The following is a 20833-nucleotide window of genomic DNA, read 5'->3' on the forward strand; positions in this document are numbered from 1 at the left end:
AGAGGCACTGCCCACCTCCTCTTCATCACCCTGGGTCGATCAGCAGCAGAATCCAGCTGCTTGTGCTCCCTGGACACCCTGTCTGTCCCTCCTGTCTCTCCATCCCCACTCCCATGGCAAGACTTCTCGGAGCAGCCGCTCTGCCCTTCTGGGCACTGGGCTCCCACCTGGACTCGTCCCCGCCCCTCCTGCCTGCCATGGTGCTGAGCGCACAGCCCCTCTCTAAGTGTCCGCAGCTCAGCACCACCTTGGCCACAGGAGCCCATGTCTGTCTGAGCTGACTGTGACTGTGGATACCCTCCTGGCGCTCTTGCTGTGTCTGGCCCTGCAGACATGGAGCATCATCATCAGAGCTCACGGCCTGGTAGGGAGCAGGCCAGACACACAACAGCCACCTGTTGTGGTCAGCACCATGATGACGGCAGCCCAGGGGCTAGGAAAGCCCTGAAGAGCCCTGGGCCCCGCATTGCAATCGGGGATGGCTTCCTGGAGGAGGTGACACCTGGTTCACCCTGCAACGTTCTCTACCTTCCAGGCAACCGACTTCCAGCCTCTCCTCTGTCACCAACTGGCTGACCCCAGAGACCAACAGGGCCCCAAATGTGTGCCCAAGGGGCATGGGGGAGGGTGGTACCTACCACCTGCTGCTGCTGCTAAGTCGCTTCAGTCATGTCTGACTCTGTGCGACCCCATAGACAGCAGCCCACCAGGCTCCCCCGTCCCTGGGATTCTCCAGGCAAGAACACTGGAGTGGGTTCCCATTGCCTTCTCCAATGCATGAAAGTGAAAAGTGAAAGTGAAGTCGCTCAGTCGTGTCCGACTCTTCGTGACCCCATGGACTGCAGCCTACCAGCCTCCTCCGTCCATGGGAGGTTCCAGGCAAGAGTACTGGAGTGGGGTGCTATTGCCTTCTCTGACCACCTAGTCACCAGTAATGTGCAGACGCAGTTGAATCCCAAAACAAACTGGATGAAGTCAGGGTGGGCAAAGCAGCTACTTTGGGAGGTTCTGGGAGGTGGCAAAAAGGGCCAGGCTTCAGGAGCAGAGGTCTGGGCAGTTGCTCTGCTCACCAAGCCTGTTTCCCCACCCCGCTTCGTAGGGGCTGTTTGATGGATGGAAGGAGCTAGCAGTTGAGAGTGCTCAGCGGGGGTAGTGGAGCCGGGTCAGGGAGTGAGGGCCCTGGTCCGAAGCTGGGCGCCTGCTGCCACCTGCTGCCTAACCAGGGAGTGGCTCCCGGCCCATCGTGGGCCCTGGGTCTGACCAGCAGGTGAGCAGGGTGGAGAGCAGGCTGGGGGCCCCCAGCCTGTCAGCCCCCTGCCCCCCAGGGGAGGCCAGGACCATGCTCAGAGATGTAGGTGAGTGCTGGGGGAGAGCAGAAGACCGCAACCCTGGAGGTGATCCCCTGTCCCCAAGTGTGCAGAAGCCAGGCCTCCCTCGGACCTCTCTGCCTGCTGCGATAGGCCGAGTGTGGCTGTGTCCCGCCGGGGAGAGGTCTGCGCATTCCTGCCCTTCCTGGGAGGCGACTCACCAGAGGGACTTGAGGGGCTTCTGAGGTGTCCAAGGTGGGGGGCCTTTGAGAAACCATGGGCCTTAAGGTTCACAGGGGCCGCCGCTGACCTTGGACCCCCTGAGAGAGATGATGGCAGAGCCAGCCCAGCGTTTAGACCCTACAGACCAGGACTGAGCGAGGGCCCGCTTGGCCACGTGGGCATGGAGTGACCAGGCCTCCCCCCAGGGCTGAGGTGACTCAGGTGAGCTGACAAGGGTCCAGCGTCTCAGGGGACACTCAGGGCCACAGGGCTAGTCTGTCCATCGGCAGGGAGGGCGCAGCACCAAGGCCCACATACTGTTCGTGACAACAGAAAGTCTCACTTCAACTCCGTTTAAAATTTGAAGGAAAAAGGAATACAATGATACTGACTATATATTACACGTAATATACGATATATGTCGTGACTGTGTATAATAATACGTACTATTCAACACATGGCATCCATAGCAATGAAACCACCTTGGAGTACATGCGTCTTTATGCCGCCAGGTCCTAAGACGTGTTCTGTAATCATGTTTAAGAAGGAAGCACCCCCCCCCCCACTGACCCCCACCCTCCCAGCCAGCCTGGGCCCTGCCTGCGAGTGGCCTCCGCCCCGAGAGGCTGAGCACCTCCTTCAGCTCCGTGGCCCGGCCCCCTCCCTACCCCTGGGCCCAGCCCTGCTCTCACCCGCCTCGGTCCCGGCTTCCCGGCCGGCCTTCCTGGAGGGCAGGCCTGGCTGGGCCCCGAGGGGCGGCCCCTGCCATCGCACTGAGCGTCCCCGACAGCGACACCGTGTGGCGGGAGAAGGCCATGGCGGCCGGCTGGGGCCCTCCACCGCGGCGGCCCTAGGCTGTGGAAGGGGCTGACCCCACCCGGGGCCAGAAGCCTGGGGTTCAAGGTCAGCCCAGGGGGGAGGGCCCGAGGAGAGCTTCCTATGGACGAATGACTGGGCAGCATTCACCACCCCACCCCTTGCCGCTCCCCCACGCCCTGGGCAGGGTGCCCCCCTGCATGGCCCTAGGTGACCCAGCTGGCAGTGTCCTGCCCCCCATCAGCGCCCCCTCCTCACGTCCACACCCGCAGCACCCCAGTGAGGGGCAGGGCTGCCTGCTATATCTGTCACCTGTCTCCAGGCACCGCCTGCGGGCCTGAGGCCACACTTAATGCAGGAAGGGAGGCAGTCCCTGTGCCTGGGAGGATGGAGACCCCACGATGGGGGCGGCCCCGGCAGAGGGGCCTCACATGGAGGACGCAGACGCCAGGCTGAGAGGGGAGGGCAGGGTCTGGCTCTTGCTGTAGGACCAGGGCCACCTGGAGAAACTTCACACCCATCCGTGTCATTTAGCAGAGATGGGTTTCTGCCGTGTTGTACCTTCCGGATCAGGCAGGGTCTGAGGGTCCAGGGTGGGCTTTCGGGGGGCTGCGGCCTAGGGGAGTCCCCGAGTCAGTTGGGTAAGGGGCTGAGCTCAGCTAGTCTCTCCAGAAGAGGAGGGGTCGGCACCAGCTACAGTTACATGTTAGAGCCTGGACACCTGGAGGTCTGAGATGGGCCAGGAGGAGAGGGCCTTCAGGCCTGGTCTGCTCAAGGGCCTCCAATCCCACCGCAGTCTCAGCGGTTCTTGAACCCAAGGCTGCCTTCTACCTGGCTTCCTGCTTGGTGGCCCAAGTTCATCTGCCCTGACAGCACCAATTGCCTCTGGCCTCAAGGCCCCAGGACCTCTTAGGTTGTGTGCTGCAAAGATAGCCCCAGCTCCTGCGCATCTCCATGGCGACCAGGTCTCCATGGCGACCAGGTCTCCATGGCAGGGGTCACTCTCCCAGGGAAGGGAGTGGAAGGCTCCAGCCACTGGTGTAAATACTCCCGAGTCAGCCCCCACTGGGGACACCACGTGCCGGGGCGATGTCTCTGGTCCTTAGGCAGGGGGCTGCAGTCCTGAGCCCATTTCATGGGTGTGGACACTGATGCTCACAGAAACTCAGTGACCGTGCCCAGGCCACACAGGGGGCCAGGACAGAGCTGGAGTCGCAACCAGGCCTGTGCACCCCAGGCGGGCCTGCAGCTGTCCTGCCCCCCGGGGTGTCCTCCTGCCCTTGGTGAGGGGATGGGGCTGCAGAGAAGGGGCGATTGGAGTTCTGGACTCCCTTCCCTGTGGCCAGGGAAGCAGACCCGGCCCAGGGCCCACCCAAGGTCCTGTGCCATCTGCCTCACACACACAGGTCCACTTTAACAAGAGCAAAGTGGCCGCCTACACACCGGACACCTGGCCCCTCAGAAGGAAGCGACGCCCTCTCCCTGCGGGCTTGACCCGGGGTTAAAGGTGGTGGGGCCTGTTCCTGGTGGGCCTGGACCCCAGCACTCTGCCTTCTTCCCAAATCCTGGGTGTCAATTCCACAGCCAAGCCCCAGGCGGGCAGGGCAGCGCAGCGTGGTGAGCAAGGCGTTCTGACCGCTGAGGTCTCCAGGGAGCCAACACAAAGGGTAGCCCATCCTGGAGAGGACTTCGCCCCCTCCTTGACCCCCCTCCTCCCCCTCCTCCCCTCCCTGCCCCCACATCATGGGGCCTCCCCCAGCACTCCCTCTCCCACACCTCTCCTGGGGCAGCGGAGAAGTCCATGGCCCCCGGAGAAGTCCATGGCCCCCGGCTCGTGTGGACTTTCCATTCCCCACGCACCGCAGGGAGGCCCGAGCAGCTGGCCTGTGGCCTGAAGGCATCGGGGCCCAGGCGGCAGCTGGTGGAGAGAGGTGAAGGCCTAGGGGGGGACAGAGAAGCAGGATGAGGGGACTGAGGATAGGGAGGAAGGGGGTGCGTGAAGGCATCTCTATGGGGGGGTTCAGGGTATGGGGCTGGGGGAGTTCAGGGTGTGGGGCTGGGGGGTGGAGGACAGGCGCCCCCTGAAGGGCAGGCGTGGAGGAGGAAGGGTGGTGGAGCCAGTCTAGGGGGTGGGGGTCCTTGCAGGAGGAAGAGGCACCCAAAGGAGGCTTCCCCGCAGGTCGGAGCAGGCACAGCCCCCCCGGAGTGTGGAGGCAGGTGGGGGCAGGATCGTTCCAGGAGTGAGGAAGTCTGCTGGGGGTCACCAGTGGCCCAGGGACCCAGCACCTGAGGGTCCAGGCAGATGGCCCACCACCCGGTGTTTGGGACTGAGGCTGGGGCAGAGGCCCGCAGGAGCCCTGGTGGGACTGGGTATGGGGGAGGCACCCTCCGGGGGTCTGTGGTCACCCGCAGATGGAGGCACCCCAGGGGCAGGCAGTGCCTGGCACCAAGGAGTCAGCCAGCCCTCTGCCAGCCCTCTGGCCCATAGGCATTCAGCCCAGCAGCCCATGCTGCCAGGGAGGGGGCCCAGGGTGTGGCAGAAGGAACACAGGTTCAGGAGACCACCCCTCAAAGGGGCCTCACCCTCACCGTCTCAGCCACACCCCAGCTGTGTGACCCAGGCCCTCTCTGAAGCCATCTCCTCACCCAAACTGACGACAAGCAGAGCGGCCCTTGCAGGTACTGGGGGGTCCCTGGGCCACAAACACCGGCCAGTTGGGCGGAGCAGGCAGGCCCCGCGAGATGAGGCGGTGAGTGTCCAGCGTTGCTCGGGGCATGGGGCGCCCCACAGCCTCCCTCCCCCAGACACCCCAGGCCTTCCCCGGCACCCACCCGGGCCAACAGAGCCCACACTCGCCCCCGTGTCTCCATTTTCTCTCCCCACTACTCATTTTTCTTGTCTCCACTGAGCTGTCAAAGCAAATCGGGGCTTCCCCGCGGTGGACCAAGAGGTTCGGTGGTCTCGGCCACAAGGCAGAGTTACGCGGCTTCTCACCAGGTGCCGGGATTGCTGGGCGGGGCCTGGGGAGGCCAGCTCGCTTCCAATTGGCTGGTCTCGGGAAGGGGTGTGGCCGCGACAGGAGAGGGCGGGGACTGTCATTCACCCCGGAAGCAGCGGTCACTCCCGCAGCTGGGAACGGGGAGGTCCGAACATTTCTGTGGCCTGGACGAGGTCTACGCTGCTGTCTGTGTCCGGGACCAACCCGGGGGTGTTGGTGTTCCGTGAAACTGTTCATGTCCATGGGAGGACTGCCAGACCCAGCTGACGTCCCTGGGCCGCTCCCTGAAGCTCTAAGCTCTACTGTCCCTACAGTGCTCCTTATCTAGCTGCGTGTGGGCCGACCCCTGCCCCACGAGGCTGAGCTCCAGGGACCTGTGTCATCTTGTCCCTGCATTATCCCCAGCACCTGGTCTAGTGCTGGGTGCACGTTGTGTCTAGTCTCTCGGTCACGTCCAGCTCCTTGCAACCCCTTGTAGCCTGCTGGGCTCCTCTGTCCATGGGATTCTCCAGGCCAAGAGTCCTGGAGTGGGTTACCATTTCCTCCTCCAGGGCATCTTCCCGACACAGGGATCGAACCTGCGTCTCCTGTATTGCAGGCGGGTTTCTCTACCGCTGAGCCTCCGGTGAAGCCCGCCTGGAGGTGCACAGTGGGTGTGTAATAAATGCCCCCTGAAAGGACAAACAAGTTGGAGTGAGCACAGAGTCTGGTGGAGTGGAGCCCCGTGCCATGAGGGAGACTGGCAGGAAAGGCAGGGGGCAGGCGGGCGGCCCCTGGGGCCCTAAGGACCCAGGCTGAGAGAGGGGGGCTGGCTGTCCCTTGTAAAGGCCTTGAGATGCTCTTGAGCTCAGAGCTGCTGCTCCCAGTCTCCTCTCTTGGAGTCGCACTGAGGTGAGCCCATGAAAGGCTCTGACAAGGCCTGCAGAGAGGAGACAGACCTCTCAGACTTGGTTTACCTCACCGTTTCCCAGACAGGCCTGACCACAGCGCCTCACTGGTCGAGCCACACCAGCGGCTGTCCCACGGGACAGGAGCGTGGCCTGGTAGCTCTGCATTTGCCAGAGGTCCCTCGCTGAGGGGAGAGGACCCCCTGGAGGCAGAGCTCTGAGCGGTGGTGGCCCCTGGGCTCAGGCTGGAGCAGCTGTGCCCGGCCTGTGGTGGTGACTAGGAGAGCACTGGGGTGGCAGCTGTGAGACACATCGGGAGGTGACACCAAAGGGACCAGCGGCTTGACCAGGGCAGAGACGGCGGGCGGGAGGGGGGCCCAGGCCTCTCCAGCTTGACGGGCGAACAGCTACTCAAACAGAAGAGCCAGGCCCAACCCGAACCGGAAGCCTGTTAGGACCCGGAGCATGAGGTTTTGGACATGCTCCAGGGACTGACCTTGGGGGCCACATGGGCTGGAGGTCTGCCCTGCAGGAAGTCAGGCCTGTGTGGCCAGCCCAGCCCCTGTGCCCCACCGGCTCTACACACCCTGCCCAAGGGCACCTGAGAGAGACTCCTGGGCTTCCTGGGCCCTCAGGGTCAGGGAGCGCTCCTCATACTCTGCTCCCGCGGAAACAGTGAGGGGCGGGGTGGGGTCAGAGGAGGGTCCCCAAGGACCCCAGGCCCGCGGGGTCCCAGAACAGGATTGAGCTGGGCAGTGAGCCCTGAGAAGGGTCGCCAAGTCAGGACAGGAACTGATGATCGTAGTGCTCTGTTCTCAGGGAAGGACCTGGTCCTGATGGAGTCCAGGCAGCCACTGAGGAGCTAGGCAGGCAGGGGACCACGCCTGGTGAGCCTCAGGATCTGGCCAAGCCAGTCCCATCCACCCACAGCCACGAGCTAGGGGGTGTGGCACCGAGCTATGGGTGTGGCCACGAGCTAGGGGGTGTGGCTACGAGCTAGGGGTGTGGCACCGAGCTATGGGTGTGGCCACGAGCTAGGGGGTGTGGCCACGAGCTAGGGGTGTTGCCACGAGCTAGAGGGTGTGGCCACGAGCTAGGGGATGTTCCCCCAAGATCTCAGCCAGCAATGGGGCCTGAGAAGGGTGATAACCACAGCAGGGAGGGTTCTCACTTGACCAGGGCAGACAGACTTGACCCCTGGCAGGGGTTGCACAAGCCCAACCGTGACTTAAGTCTCTGCCATCATGGGCCTGGGTCCCCACGTGTATAAAGCCACTTTAGCCCTGAGCACAACCAGGGCTTCCCCGGTGGCTCAGTTGGTAAAGAATCTGCCTGCAATGTAGGTTTGATCCCTGGGTTGCAAAGATCCCCCAGAGAAGGGAATGGTTACGCATTCCAGTACTCTGGCCCGGAGAATCCCATGGACAGAGAAGCCTGGCGGGTTACAGTCCATGGAGTCACAAAGAGACATGACTGAGCGACTTTCGTACATACATAGCCCTGAGCGCAACCGGAGAGCCGTGACCACTGGACCTGTGTCCGGAGCCCTGCCTCCCTGAGGGGCCCACAGAGCTCCTGGCCCCCGTGAGCCCCTGTTCCCCCACGTGCATGAGGTCTGTCGTTCAGTCAGTCGTGTCCGACCCTTTCAGCCCTGTGGACTGCAGCACACCAGGCTTCCTTGTCCATAAGCATCTCCTGGAGTTAACTCAAACGCATGTCCACTGAGTCGGTGATGCCATCCACTATGTCATCCTTTGTCGCCCCCTTCTCCTCCTGCCCTCAGTCTTTGCTAGCATCAGGGTGTTTTCCAGCAAGTCAGTTCTTGCATGAGGAAGCATGAGCTTGAAGGTCCCCGCTGTTTTTTCAGCTATGTGGAATGGGTTTCCCTCCTAGCTCAGTCAAGAATCCGCCTGCAGCGCAGGAGCTTGGTTCGATCCCTGGGTCAGGAAGATCCCCTGGAGGAGGACATGGCAACCTACTCCAGTACTGCCTGGAGAATCCTACCGACAGAGGAGCTTGGGGGCTTCCCGGGTGGCTCAGAATCTGGTGGTAAAGAATCTGCCTGCAATGCGGGAGACCTGGGTTCGATCCCCGGGTTGGGAAGATCCCCTGGAGAAGGGAATGGCTACCCGCTCTAGTATTCTGTCCTGGAGAATCCTATGGACAGAGGAGCCTGGCGGGCCACAGTCTACGGGGTCCCAAAGATTCAGACACGACTTAGTGACTAGATGACGACGTGGGATGGGCGAGGCCTGAGGTGTCCACCAGGTGGCGTCCCGAATCCAACAAATAGCGCAGGTCTGGCTGGGGAAGGGGGGTGGTCCTGCAGACGCTTGCCCCCCAAGCCCCCAACACCCGCTTCCTATCCCGGGCAGCCTGCAGGGTCCAGACCAAGGGAGGAGAAAGGCAGATGGGTTCTGCCTCAGGTCAACCGCCCCCGCAGAAGGCCAGGCCTCTTCTCCCCTCACACCTCCCGGGTGAATGTCTTGCTCCATTGGCCGTGGGGAGGTGGGGGACAGCCCCCCTTCCCGCCACCGGGAGGACAGCTGTGCCTGTGTCCAAGCCCTGGGCTGGGGTCCGACCCGGCGTCTGTCTGCCCTTGCCCCCAGCTCTGTCACGGGAGCCCACACTTCTGCTTCTCTGAGCCTCAGTTTCCCCATCTGCAAAACAGAGAAGAACCACGGCACCCCTTCCCCTCTGCCCCGGCCACCTGCTATGGGCCAGCATCTGCAAGTGGGGGGTCCCCAGCAGGGCAGCCCTCTAAAGTGGAGGGTGCCGCCTGTGCCAGGCCGCAGAAGGCTGCGTGGCCGAGGCCACGCGGTCACATGTAGCAGGGGTTAGGCTACAGAAGGCCCAAGATGAACGCCTTGCTGCCCACCACTTGCTTGGTGGGGTGGGGAGTGGTGGTCTCGTCTGATCCCACTACAGGAGCTGAGTCAGGTGTCCCATCCCTGTGCGTCACACGTGTTCGGGGTCACATGGCATGTCCCCTAAGGACAGGGGCCTTCCTCAACCCCCTCTGCACCCTGTGAGCCCAGTCACAGGGGTGGTGGACCGTCAACACTGTTTTATCAGCATGGTCCCTGCTCAGTGGCCCTGGGGCAGTCACCACCCTCCTGGATCCTCAGGGAGTCCCACCCCCAAGAGAGACCTGGGGGCGTCACTCAGCCACAGGGAGTTTCCCCGCCTAAAGCTCTGGGCTCACAGGACAGACTCCTGGCCAGGTGGGCAGGGAGCATGGAAACAGCGCTGACAAGTGGGCAGTTACCACCCCTGGGCTGTGGGCAGGCGCCACCCCTGGCAGCTGATAGGAGCCAGGTACACGTGGGCCTGGAAGCCACAGGCTCTTTAGTCTGGCTGACCCACAACCCAGTGAGAGACAGGCGGCCCAGCGAGTGAGATTGCCCCTTTGGCAGAGGACATGGGCAGCTGCTGGCCTGGCCCCAAGGGAGCAGGCTGGGAGTCGGGCCAGGCCCAGTGGGCTTGGCCATTTCAGTCAAGATTGGTGCTTAATGGGCAGCCTTGTCTGGGAGGCTATAGGCTGTGCAGCCTCACTGGCCTGAACAAGTTGGTCTTGAACAGGCGAAGGTCAGGCCACTGTCAAACCCAGCATAGGACCAGCCGCCCAGAGAGAGCAAACTGCTGGGGCCAGACATTGCCCAGTCCTTCCCTGCCTGGTTCACAGCCTTGTCTTGATCTCCCCCTGCTCTGGAAGGCTCACTCCCGGCAGGAGCAACCCTCCCCTGCCAGCCTGCCTCCAGCCACATGAGGCCACTGCCCCCCAGAGTGCACGGCACAGCCCTTCTCACGGTGGGCCTCGGCCTGGGATGCCCCTCCTGCTGCCGCTTGGCCCCATCACCTCCCTTGGGCCTCTGTCATGGCCCCCACCCCAGCTTCTGTTAATCACCAGCCGTGGATGCCTGGCACCGTCTTGTCATTTGACCCTCCTGTAGGTGTTACTTTTTTCCATCCATCTCAGTGAGAAGCCTGCCCGAGCCCCCCAGGGCCTGGAACACACCCATTCAGGAGCACCCCAGGCCCAGGCAGGCTTGCACAAACCCCGGCATGCCCAGCCTTGCCTCCACCAGCCAGTCCTGGAGGCAGGAGTCCAGCCTCTTTCCCCTCCAGGGAACCTTCCTGGCAGCCTCCACACCTGAACCAGGCATCCTCGAGCAGCTGTGGATAGCTGACGGTGGAGGGGGAGAGGTTCGGGGTCCAGGGCAGCTCCAGCTGCAGATCAGCCAGAACGGAGTGTGTGTCACCTTGAGGGACCCACCTGGGGGTACAGCCCTCCAAATTATCCTTCATTCAGTCCTTTCCAGCTGGGAGACAGGCTCGGAACAGGCACTGGCTGTGCTTGAGGATTAAAGGGACAATGCGGAGGGCCTTGGAGGCACAGGGAAGGAGGGAGGGCCACAGAGCAGAGGTGGGTCAGCGGGGGGACAGTTCACAGAGAGCTTCCTGGTTCAGATAATTCCTGAGTGGGGTTTTGTAGGATGAATAGGAGTTTGCCAGCTACAAAGTAGGGACAGGAATGAGAAGCCCCCTCGTTCACACTCTGACTGTGCAGTAATCTCCCATATGCAAACAAGTTCCGTTCTGAGTCCAGCTGGCTTGAAAGTCCAACAAAGTTAGCTTAGCTACCCCACTAACACAAGCAGGTGTACAGGACTGTGCCGTGTGTGAGCATGCTCAGTCACTCAGTCGTGTCCGACTCTTTGAGATCCCATGAGCTGTAGCCCGCCAGGCTCCTCCGTCCATGGGGTCATCCTGGCAAGAACACTGGAGTGAGCTGCCCTTTCATACTCCAGAATACTCTACTCAGAATACTCTACTGTAATAGGTTTATAATACTTTTCACACAAATTAGACAGAAAAACAAAATTTAAAAAGCTTTTAATCTCATAGTACAGTGCCCTGAAAAGTACAGTAGTCCAGCACAACAGCTGGCGTACAGGGACTGGCATCAAGTGAGCAGGCGAAAGGAGCTCCTGACCAGAGCAGGGAGAGGAGGTGGGAGACGGTGGAGCTGAAGGGCTGTTAGCAACAGGAGATGGAGGGTGAGCTGCCGTTTCCCTCACGCAGGACGGAAGTGTGTGCACAGACACATGTTCACAGTCGGAAGGTCCACGTGTAGGGGACTTGCTGTATATGTGTGCTGTGTGCTGTGGGGGCCTGTGGGAGTTGCCGTGTGATATACTGCTGGGGTGGAAGGGCCACAGACTCCCTGTGGGAGCCGGGGCCCCTCATGTCCAAAAGGGCAGGTCCTTTCTAGAGTCAGTCTCATAATTGATCTGGAAGATTTAGTTGCAGGTGACAGAAACCCACGCCAAACCAGCTTAGGCCTAGAGACGGACTTACTGCCTTATGTAAGGAAAAATCCAAGAACTGGACCAGCGCCAGGCAGGGCTGGTTCAAAGAGCATCCCCGGGGCTCGGCCCCCGTTTCTGCGGACTGCTTTCCTCCACGTGCCCCGCTCCTCCAGCTGGCTCCACCGCAAAGGCGGAGAAGGCCAGGCTTGCCCGCCCCACCCCTGCGCCATGGGAAGCTGCCCCCCCTTCCCCAGCAGTGAGTCACGGCTCAGCGAGCCCGGCTGTGTGTGCTCCCTGGCCGGGGTGGAGCCGGCCCTGTGGGGGTCGGGGGCGGCAGTGGCTTGGCGGGCAGAGCCGAGCTGCTGCTCCTGGGACCGACACTGAGATCAGTGCCGGGAGGACACGGGCTTCGTGAGGGCCCTTTCAGTGAGTGACCTTGACCTGCAGAGGATATGGGAACTTCCCGTCTGTGCCCCTGAGCCTGTCAGAGCGCTCAGCCCAGCGCGGTGGCCAGGGGCCAGGGAGCAGCGCCCTGGAGGCCAGGCCAGCGTGGTCCTGTCCATAACCTCCGGGAGGGCAGGGGAGGCACAGTGCTGGTTGTCCTGCTTCTCTCTGGCCACTTGGGGCTCCACAGGACCCCCAGGGCACCTCTGGCAGCCACCAGGTGGGCACTGCTCATGTCCACCCATTCTTCAGGCCAGGAACCGAGAGTCCTGCGGCCCATGGGGGCCTGGGGGCCTGGCGGCCTGTCTCACCCACAGCCTGAGCTGCCCTGCGTGACCTGGGCCCTGGGCCCGCCCCCCAGCCTGCTCCCAGCCAGGGCGAGCAGTTCACTGCAGATGGGCACCTTCACCAGGGTCCCCCAGGGACCCAGGGGCAGTGTGGCACAGCCACCCTCCAGGCCACGACTGAGTGAGTGCCCTGTCTGGTGAGGGGGGCAGGGTGGGCAGCAGAAGGTTCAGCCTTGATACACAAACCAGGCTGGGCAGAGGCCCAGGGGCGCCCACCTGCTCACCCCCCACGGGGTCCTCCCTGCAGCACGGCCTCCAGTCTCCCACAGAGCCACTCACTCACTCGGTGCTGAGGACTGGGAGCGAAGTAGCCAGTCCAGGCCGGCTGCCCCCAGCCACCCACGTATCCCTGACGGCTGTTTTTTCACCCCGAGCTGGCGCCATCCCCAAGACTCCTGACCGGGGCTTCCCTGGTGGCTCAGTGGTAACGAATCTGCCAGCCGATGCCGGAGACACGGGTTCGATTTGTAATCTGGGAAGGTCCCACGTGCTGCAGAGCGACTAGGCCCCACGACTTCCGAGCCCGGGAGCCGCAGCCGCTGAAGCCCACTCGCCCCAGCGCCTGTGATCCCCAGCTAGAGGAGCCCCTGCAACTAGAGAAAGGGCTGCCCAGCAATGAAGACCCAGCACAGCCAGCAATGAATAAAGAAAAATCATATTAAAAAATGAGAAGACTCCTGCCAGAGCCTGTCAGAGCTGGAAGGGCTCTTGGCCAGGCCGGGGGCTGGTGGTCAGCAACCGGAGGGGCCCTGGTGGTGGAGAGGTGCCCCCCGGCTCCTCCATCAGTGCAGGCAGAGGACAGGAGGTGCCCGCTCTCACACCCCGCTTTGTACGACTCGGCTCCGGTGCTAAATGCACAGACACGGCTCGGCTGAGAGCCAGTCAGCCCAGGTCAGCTCCCAAGGCAGTTGGGCAGCCCGGCCATGACCCAGGGCCTGGGAGCACGGGCAGGACCCAGGCGATCCGTGGGGCCTCTGAAGGGCGGTCTGCTAGGGAGGCTGGCGACCTTCCCAAGGGCAGACCGCCAGGCGGCCGCCGTATCGCCTGACTCCACATTCCCGCTGTCCCTGGAACCCCTCCTTGGGCTGGGCTTCTGACCGCCCAGCTGAGCTCCATGGGTGCTCAGGCCCCAGGCCTCCCTGTAGTTCTGGCTCTAATCTCAGACCCTTCTGTGGTCCCCAGTTTGCAGGCAGGAGACAGAAGCAGGGCAAGGTCAACCCAAGGTCACAGAGCTGGGGCTGGAAGCGTCTGCTGGCCCTGCCGACACTCCCATCACTCACACACCCCTGCTCCTACTGGGGGCACGGGGCCCTGTCTCACAGACCATCCCTGAGGTCTCGCCTTGATCAGGGAGGTCGGGTACAGGTCTGTGGGTGCAAAGGCGACATCCCCCACCTACACAGCCTCTCACTCAGGCTGCATATCCCATATCTGTCTCCATATCCCAGCCCACTCCCCTCACGAAGGGGGCTCCACCATCAAGGGTGAATCAAGGGCAAGGGCTGTGGGAGGCATGCGCTCCCCAGCGTGGGGGTCAGGAAGGCTTCCTGGGGGAGATGACGTGACCGCTAACCCAAGTCTTCGGGATGAGGAGGCAGGGACACCCCAACAAGGGAAGGGGTGGGCGCGGGGCTGGGGAGGGAAGTGTGCTGTTCACAGGGGAGGGAGCCCCTAGAGGGAGCAGAACCTGCAGGCAAGAAGTGGGTGGGTGGGCTGCAAAGGGCCTGGGGCATCCTTGGGTCCTCAAAGGCCACAGGGAGGCTTCGATGGTTTTAGTGGGTGAGTGGGTGAGGAAAGTGGGGGATGAAGGGGGAGATAGGAGAGAGCTCTCAGGAGCCTTGGCTGGAGAGAGTGATGGGTTGGAGGGGCGGTGGACCATGTGGTGTGCAGCCCAGCCCCGACAGCTGGCTTAGGCAGACTGGCTGTCCGGTAGCCCCATCGGTAAAGACGGGGACCATGGAGGGGGTCAGACTTCAAGGCAATTCGGGGGTTCCTGCAAGGCATCTGGGGGGCAGACCAGTTGGAGACAGACCGGGAGTCATTGCCTCCTGTGGGGTCCGTGGAGCCAGACAGCGGGATGGGATGAGGGTGGGATGGGGATGGGGTGGGAGGTGATCCACTGGGAGGAGGAGGGGGAGGACTGCCTGGGCAGAGCCGGGAGCAGCGGGGGACACATTTCGGGTGTGAGCCAGGCTGAGGAGGGCTGGAGGGGCTGCGGCATCGGAGAGGAGCAGGAGAGCCCAAGTGTGTCCCCAGCACACCGGTGGGCCATGGGCGGGGCTCCAGGGGCAGAATAGACGTCCTGGAGGCACTGGGGGGCCAGCAGGCACCCTGAGTGGCCGGCCACCCACATCGCCTGCCCAGCCTTCTCCCAGAAGCTGCTTCCGAATTCCCAGGCAGCCTGTGGGCCCCTGATAGGGCTCAGATCAGGGAAAGAAAAAATAAATTCTTTGTGCCGCAAAACTGCTGCCCTTTCCCACAGCTGTCACAATTCCGCCTTTGTTCCCCATGAAGCCAATGACTGAGAGACCAACCCTGTTCCTACGACGGTGGGGGTCTTAAACAGCAGCCCCCCAGAGCCTGGGGAGGGGTCCCCAGAGGCCAGCCTGGAGCAGGTGGGCACGTGCCAAGGAAGACGATGTTCCCCCAGGACGGGCGGCAGCTGGCCCTCGGATCGTGCTTGAAACCAAAATACATGGCAAGATGCCCTCAAGTGGGAGAGGTTGAGAAATAAGCAACGCAGCTGGTCAAAGGTGCTGGCAGTTCGGTCCTGGATCCTGGAAGCATCCTGCCCACGCCCCTGGCTTTGCTGAGCCCACGGCATGTAGGTGTCGGGCGGGGCCGGGCCTGCACCTTCCCCTGGACCTGTCTTGGTGTCCACCTTCATCGCTATGTCCAATCTCCACAGCCGTCTGAATCGCCCAAGGGAGAAAATGCAACACTCACATGTGTGTGCACACAGAGACACGAACACACAAAAACAGGCCCCACACGCAGAAGTGGATGCACACTCGTACACAGATGTGAGCACACAGACATGCCCATGCTCACCCGTGCAGGCACACACGCTCATAGGCAAGCATGCACACAGAGACCTGTGCGCCCAGATGCACACACGTACACGCACGAGCATGTACTCACGTTTGTACACAGGCGTGCATGCACACGTTCATTCATGTACCCTCTCAGGTGGCACGCAAAAGTGCACAGTTACACGTGTACACACACACAGACATGATTGCAAACCTGCTGGTGCGCACACCCATACACAAGCACATACACACACGTGCGCTTGGTCTTGCACATGTGTGTGAGCTCAAGATGGCAGGCGGGTGACTCCACGCCTCCAGTGACTCAGCTGTGCAGAGCCTGGGGGTGGGCACAGCCTCGCCTTTCTCCTTTGCTGGGTGGTGAGGAGGAGGTGTCCTGGGCTCGGGGCGGGGGCTGCCGGCGCTCCCCTGTGGGCAGAACATGCTCAGCTCAAGGTCGGATTCCCTCGCTCTGTGCAGCTCCGTGCTGTTCCCGACTTCCAAGGGTGGGTCCCGGGAGGGGTTCGGGGGAGGGGCTGAGGGGGAGGACTCTCACCCCGGGCTGGGAGCTGGCTGTGCTCCCCCCGGGCCAAGGGGAGGGATTCGCTGTCAAGGTCATGACCCCTTTATTGTTCTGAAATAAGTACCCTCTGCACTATATGTTCACAGAAAAATGGAGGCTTTGAGGGGGCCAGGGCCGAAATTCTGATTCCATCTCTTCTCCACCCCTCGGCCAATGGGTGATTCACGATCCAACAAGTGTAGGCTCAGCGCCCGCATCTTCCCAGGGGCTTGGGAGGACCTAACACGGAAGGAAGCTCAAGTCCTGTAATCCGGTTAAATGCAGGAAAAAGCCGTGTGTGGCCGTGGCGGCTGCCACCACCACCTCCCTGCCCTCCTGGCCCCTCCCAGGGCATGTCTGGGGGGCTTTAGAGTGTGTTTGGGGGGTTGCCACCGGAACTGCCCTTGGAGGGGGGCGATGGACAGATGGATGGTGAACTCAGTGAGCAGCCCCTCCTCAGTTACCTGGGCCGTGGCCAAGGAAGGTTCTGGAAACATGGCCACTGCCCACAGCCCTCTGCATTGCCAGAAGGGCTTGTGGAAACAGCGGTGGGACTGATGGTAGGACCATCACTGTCTTCTCTCTGCAGTTGTGGAAACTGAAGCGTGCAGAGGGGAAATGGCTTGTCCGAGGCCCCGGAGCCTGTCTGCTCCAGTGGCCACGCTGTCGAGCCCTGTGGGGACACAGTAACGCCCCTCTAGGATGGTCACGTCCTGATACCCGGAACCTGTGAACGTCTTCCTCTGTTTTCTTAAATTTTTTTTTTTTTTGTTCACGTATCCGGCTGCTCCGTGTCTTAGTCGCCGCACTAGGGAGCTTCAGTGGCAGCATGCGAACCGTCAGTTGAGGCGTGTGGGCTCTGCTTCCCTGACCAGGGGCTCGAATCTGGGCCCCCTGCACCAAGAGTGCAGAGTCTTAGTCACTGGACCACCAGGGAAATCCCGATATGCTGCCTTCTACAGCAAAAGGGACTGTGCGGACGGGATTAGTTAAGAATCTTGAGATGGGGAGATGGTCCTCGATTTCCCCCGAAGGTCCAACGTCATCACAAGGGTCAGGAGAGGAAGGAGGAGGTCGGAGTCAGAGGGAGACCAGGAGACGCGGAGCTGCTGGCTCGGACGTGGGAAAAGGGTCCATGGGCCAAGGCACGTGGGCGCCTCTGGAAGCCGGCAAAGGCCAGGAGATGGATTCTCTCTTGGAGCCTCCAGGGGAAGCTGAGCCCTGCCCACACCTGTCCTGAGCACCATGAGACCCACATGAGACGCTGACTTCAGGACCTGCAAGAAAAGAGACTTGAGTTGCTTTACTCATTTATTTCGATTTATTTGGCTGTGCCAGACCTTCGTGGCAGCGTGTGGGCTCCAGCTCCCTGACCAGGGATCGAACCCAGGCCCCCTGCACTGGGAGCATGGAACCTTAACCACTAGGCCTCCTGGAAGTCCCACTGGTGGTTTTTCAGCCATTACTCCTGTGGTCACTTGTTTCAGCGGCCACAGGACGCTTGTACGATGGCTGGGCTCTTGACCTCCACGGGCTTCTCTCGTCTCACTTAACGGTAGTTCATGAATTCTTCCCCACTTTCTTAGAGGCTTTGTCTATCCCCCTCCCAGTAGACCCAAAATCAGCCCTACCATGCCAGGAATGGGGAGGCTTTCTCTTCCATGGTCAGGGTCAAAGCTGCTGAAACTCCTTGTCCCGTGTGGCCTCCGGCAGGAGGGGAGAAAGGCTCAGAGACAGCCTGCCTGCGGGCCTGGAGGAGGCTCCCAGATGCCCCTGTCTTCCTGGCAGCGCCCCTTAGTGTTGTCTTCCTTCAGGTGTGTGTGCGGTGGAGAGGGCCTGATTTCCCCCGGGCTGAGCACACTCCTTCAAATGCCCTCTTGTCCCGGAAGAGCCGGGAGCCAAGCGGCACTAAAACCATGAGCCTTTAGGAGCGTTAATTTTATGGCATGTGAATTATACTGAGAAAAGCATTACATCAAAAAGAGAGAAAGGGAAGTGTACGTTTGTTGAATTCTGGGGGCAGTGGCAAAGAGTATCCACAAGGACTATTAAATTACACTCCTTCTTCCACCTGCTAGAGTTTCTTCACCGAGGGCGACGAAAATGACATTGCAAGAGACCGCTTGCAGAAGCAGACACGGTCCTGCTGTAGAGCGCAGGGCACTATATCCAATACCTTGTGATGAACCGTAATGGAAAAGAATGAACGGAATATGCATGTATATACATATAGCTGAATCATCTTGCTGTACAACAGAAACTAACACAGCATTATAAGTCAGCTATACTTAAATTTTTCGAAACTAGGAATCATCCCAAGAGACAAAGAAGACGACTTAAGAATCTAGCTACACCTTCTATTAAACCAGACATTAAGAAGATTTGAAAAAATGGTCTTCAAAATTTGGGGTTAAGGCTTTCAAAATTATAATCATTTTCACAAAAGTATTCTGTATGTTAAGATACGAAGGGCTTATTATCATTTTATATGAATTAATAAATACTTAAAAGTTTTTTTCAGTTGTATTTTCTAACACCAGAAATATTGACAAATATAGCCCTCAGAGACAAAATGTTTAGGGGGTTCTCAATAGCTTTTAAGAGGATGAAGGAATCATAAACCAAAATGTTTAAGAATCACTATCTTACACAACCACCGTACACTGATTAGAATCAGGAAGTCAGCACTATCTGTGGGACAGACCTCATTCTGATTTCACTATGCTCCCCAAATCTCCTCCACAGCAGCTAAAAATCCGGAATGAGAAGTGGGGAGCCGTCGGTGCATGGGATGACCAAAGTCTCAGTTTTGAAAGATGAGAAAGTTCTGGATGCTGGTGATGCGAGCCTACAGGGTGAACGTCCTTAGTGCCCGTGAACCATGCGCCTAAAAATGGAACACTGTGTGTCACGCGTGTATTTTTTAATATTAATTTCTTCGGCTGTGTGGGTCTTCGGTGCGGCATGTGGGATCTAATTTTCTGACCAGGGATTGAGCCCGGGCCCCCTGCGTTGGGAGCTCTGAGTCTTAGCCCCTGGACCACCGGGGAAATCCCTATGATATGCATTTTGTTGTTCAGTTGCTAAGTCATGTCTGACTCTTTTGCAACCCCATGCACTGCCAAGCTCCTCTGTCCATGGGATTTCCCAGGTAAGAATACTGGAGTGGGCTGTGCCACCTGGGAAGCCCATGCGATGTATATTTTATCACAATTAAAAACTACTATGTTAACAGGAAGTCATTTATTTAAACATAAGGAATATCATATGTGTTATAATAAAAACAAGCAAAATGATAAGACACGTGATAAACTTCACTGTAAAATAACTGCGGTATGAAAAAAAGCAATCACTAGTGAAATTTTTCTGCACAAAGTAGCTGGGCGTTGTTAAATCTGAACATGCACGATGTAAAATCTTTTTTAAAAGGAACTTTTTAAAAAAGTTAATCATTTCTGTCATGATGATTATTAGTAATCTCAGGTAAAATCCTAATCCTCAAGAAGCAAAGAGACTAGTATAACACAGAGAGATCGGCAGAGGTGGTGGGGCTAAGAGAGCTCAGCAGAGGAACACAGCCCAGAGAGGGGAGATCTGGGAGGTCTTCCTGGAAGAGGTGGTGCCAGGACAAACAGAAGGAAAAGGAGATGCCCTGCAGAAGCAGAAGCACATGGGACGTGGTGGATTGCAAGCAGAGAGGCTAGAGAAAGAGGTGGGAGTGTGACCTTGGCTGACCCCAAGTATCAGGCCTAAGGGCTCTGCCCAGGCCTGTCCGGCTGCAGCAGAGCAGGAATATGGGCTGGGGAGCAACTGTGCAGGCAGGGCGGAGCCTGGTGCTGGAGGGTAAGGGGAGTGAGACTTGAGGGCCAGGAGGAAAGGACGGGGCCAGCAGAGTTGGGGGCGGGGTCAGGGGCCGCCCTTCATTAGTCCGACCTTGACAGTGACCCTCCAAGGGCAGCCTTAAATCCCCCCCACAAGGAAACTGAGGAGCTGAGAGGTGAGGCAACTGGCCAAGTTCACCCAGCAGAGCTGGGATTAGCGCTCAGACTCTCTGCTTGGCTTTGCTCCCTGAACGAAATGGGTGGTGGAGACAGGGAGAGTCCCCTCGGGGGCCAGCCCCACGTCACCACCATGGCTGCCTGGGCCTCCCTCTCTGGGCCTGGCCCCGGCCCCAGGAGACTCAGCAAGGATTCCATGGGATCCTGCCCTGAAGGGACCCCCCGGTCCAGAAACTTCCAGGTGGACCTCTGGTCCCGCTGAGCGGCCCTGCCCCAGCCGGCTTCTGGGGCTCCCTTCCAAAGTGGGGCAGGAGCGATGGGGTGGGGAGCCCTGGGTCCTTCTGGGCAGCGGCCTCCTGTCTCCCTAGTGTGAGTGGAGGATGCACGGGGCAGCCAGCCCAGGTTCCTGCCGTCCTGAGAATTTCCCAAAGTGTGCCCCATCCCATAGCTTCTTCCTCTCGTTGACAGGATCTATCACTCCTACTGGGTTTTAACAAGAAGGCAGAGCGTATTTTTAGACTGAAGCAGCAGGCAGCAGAGGAGAAGTCCCTGGAAGAGGAAGCAGAAGCCCGGAGCGCGTCCCCTCCCTGGTGCGGCCTTGGGACGGGACTCGGCAAAGTCTGCCTGCTGGACATCTGCAGGAGCAGGGCTGCAGGACTTTCAGTGGCCCAGCCTTGGCCTGGAAGGTTCCAGCCTGGAGAAGCAGCTGATATCCCCCAGGCCGCAGACCAGGGAGGCTGGTCCCAAACGCCTTTCCAAAGCCCAGAGCACGAGTCACTGATCTCAATTCACGCAAGAGATCAGCTGGAAGAGTCATGTGTCTGCCTTTCCCCCAGTGAGGCAGGAAAAAACTCCTCCCTCGTGGGCCCTGGCAGCTGGCTCCTGGGGTATGTCGCGGTCACACCCCCTG

The sequence above is a fragment of the Capra hircus genome, chromosome 5 (assembly GCF_001704415.2).
Source record: "Capra hircus breed San Clemente chromosome 5, ASM170441v1, whole genome shotgun sequence".
Classification (NCBI taxonomy): Eukaryota; Metazoa; Chordata; class Mammalia; order Artiodactyla; family Bovidae; genus Capra; species Capra hircus.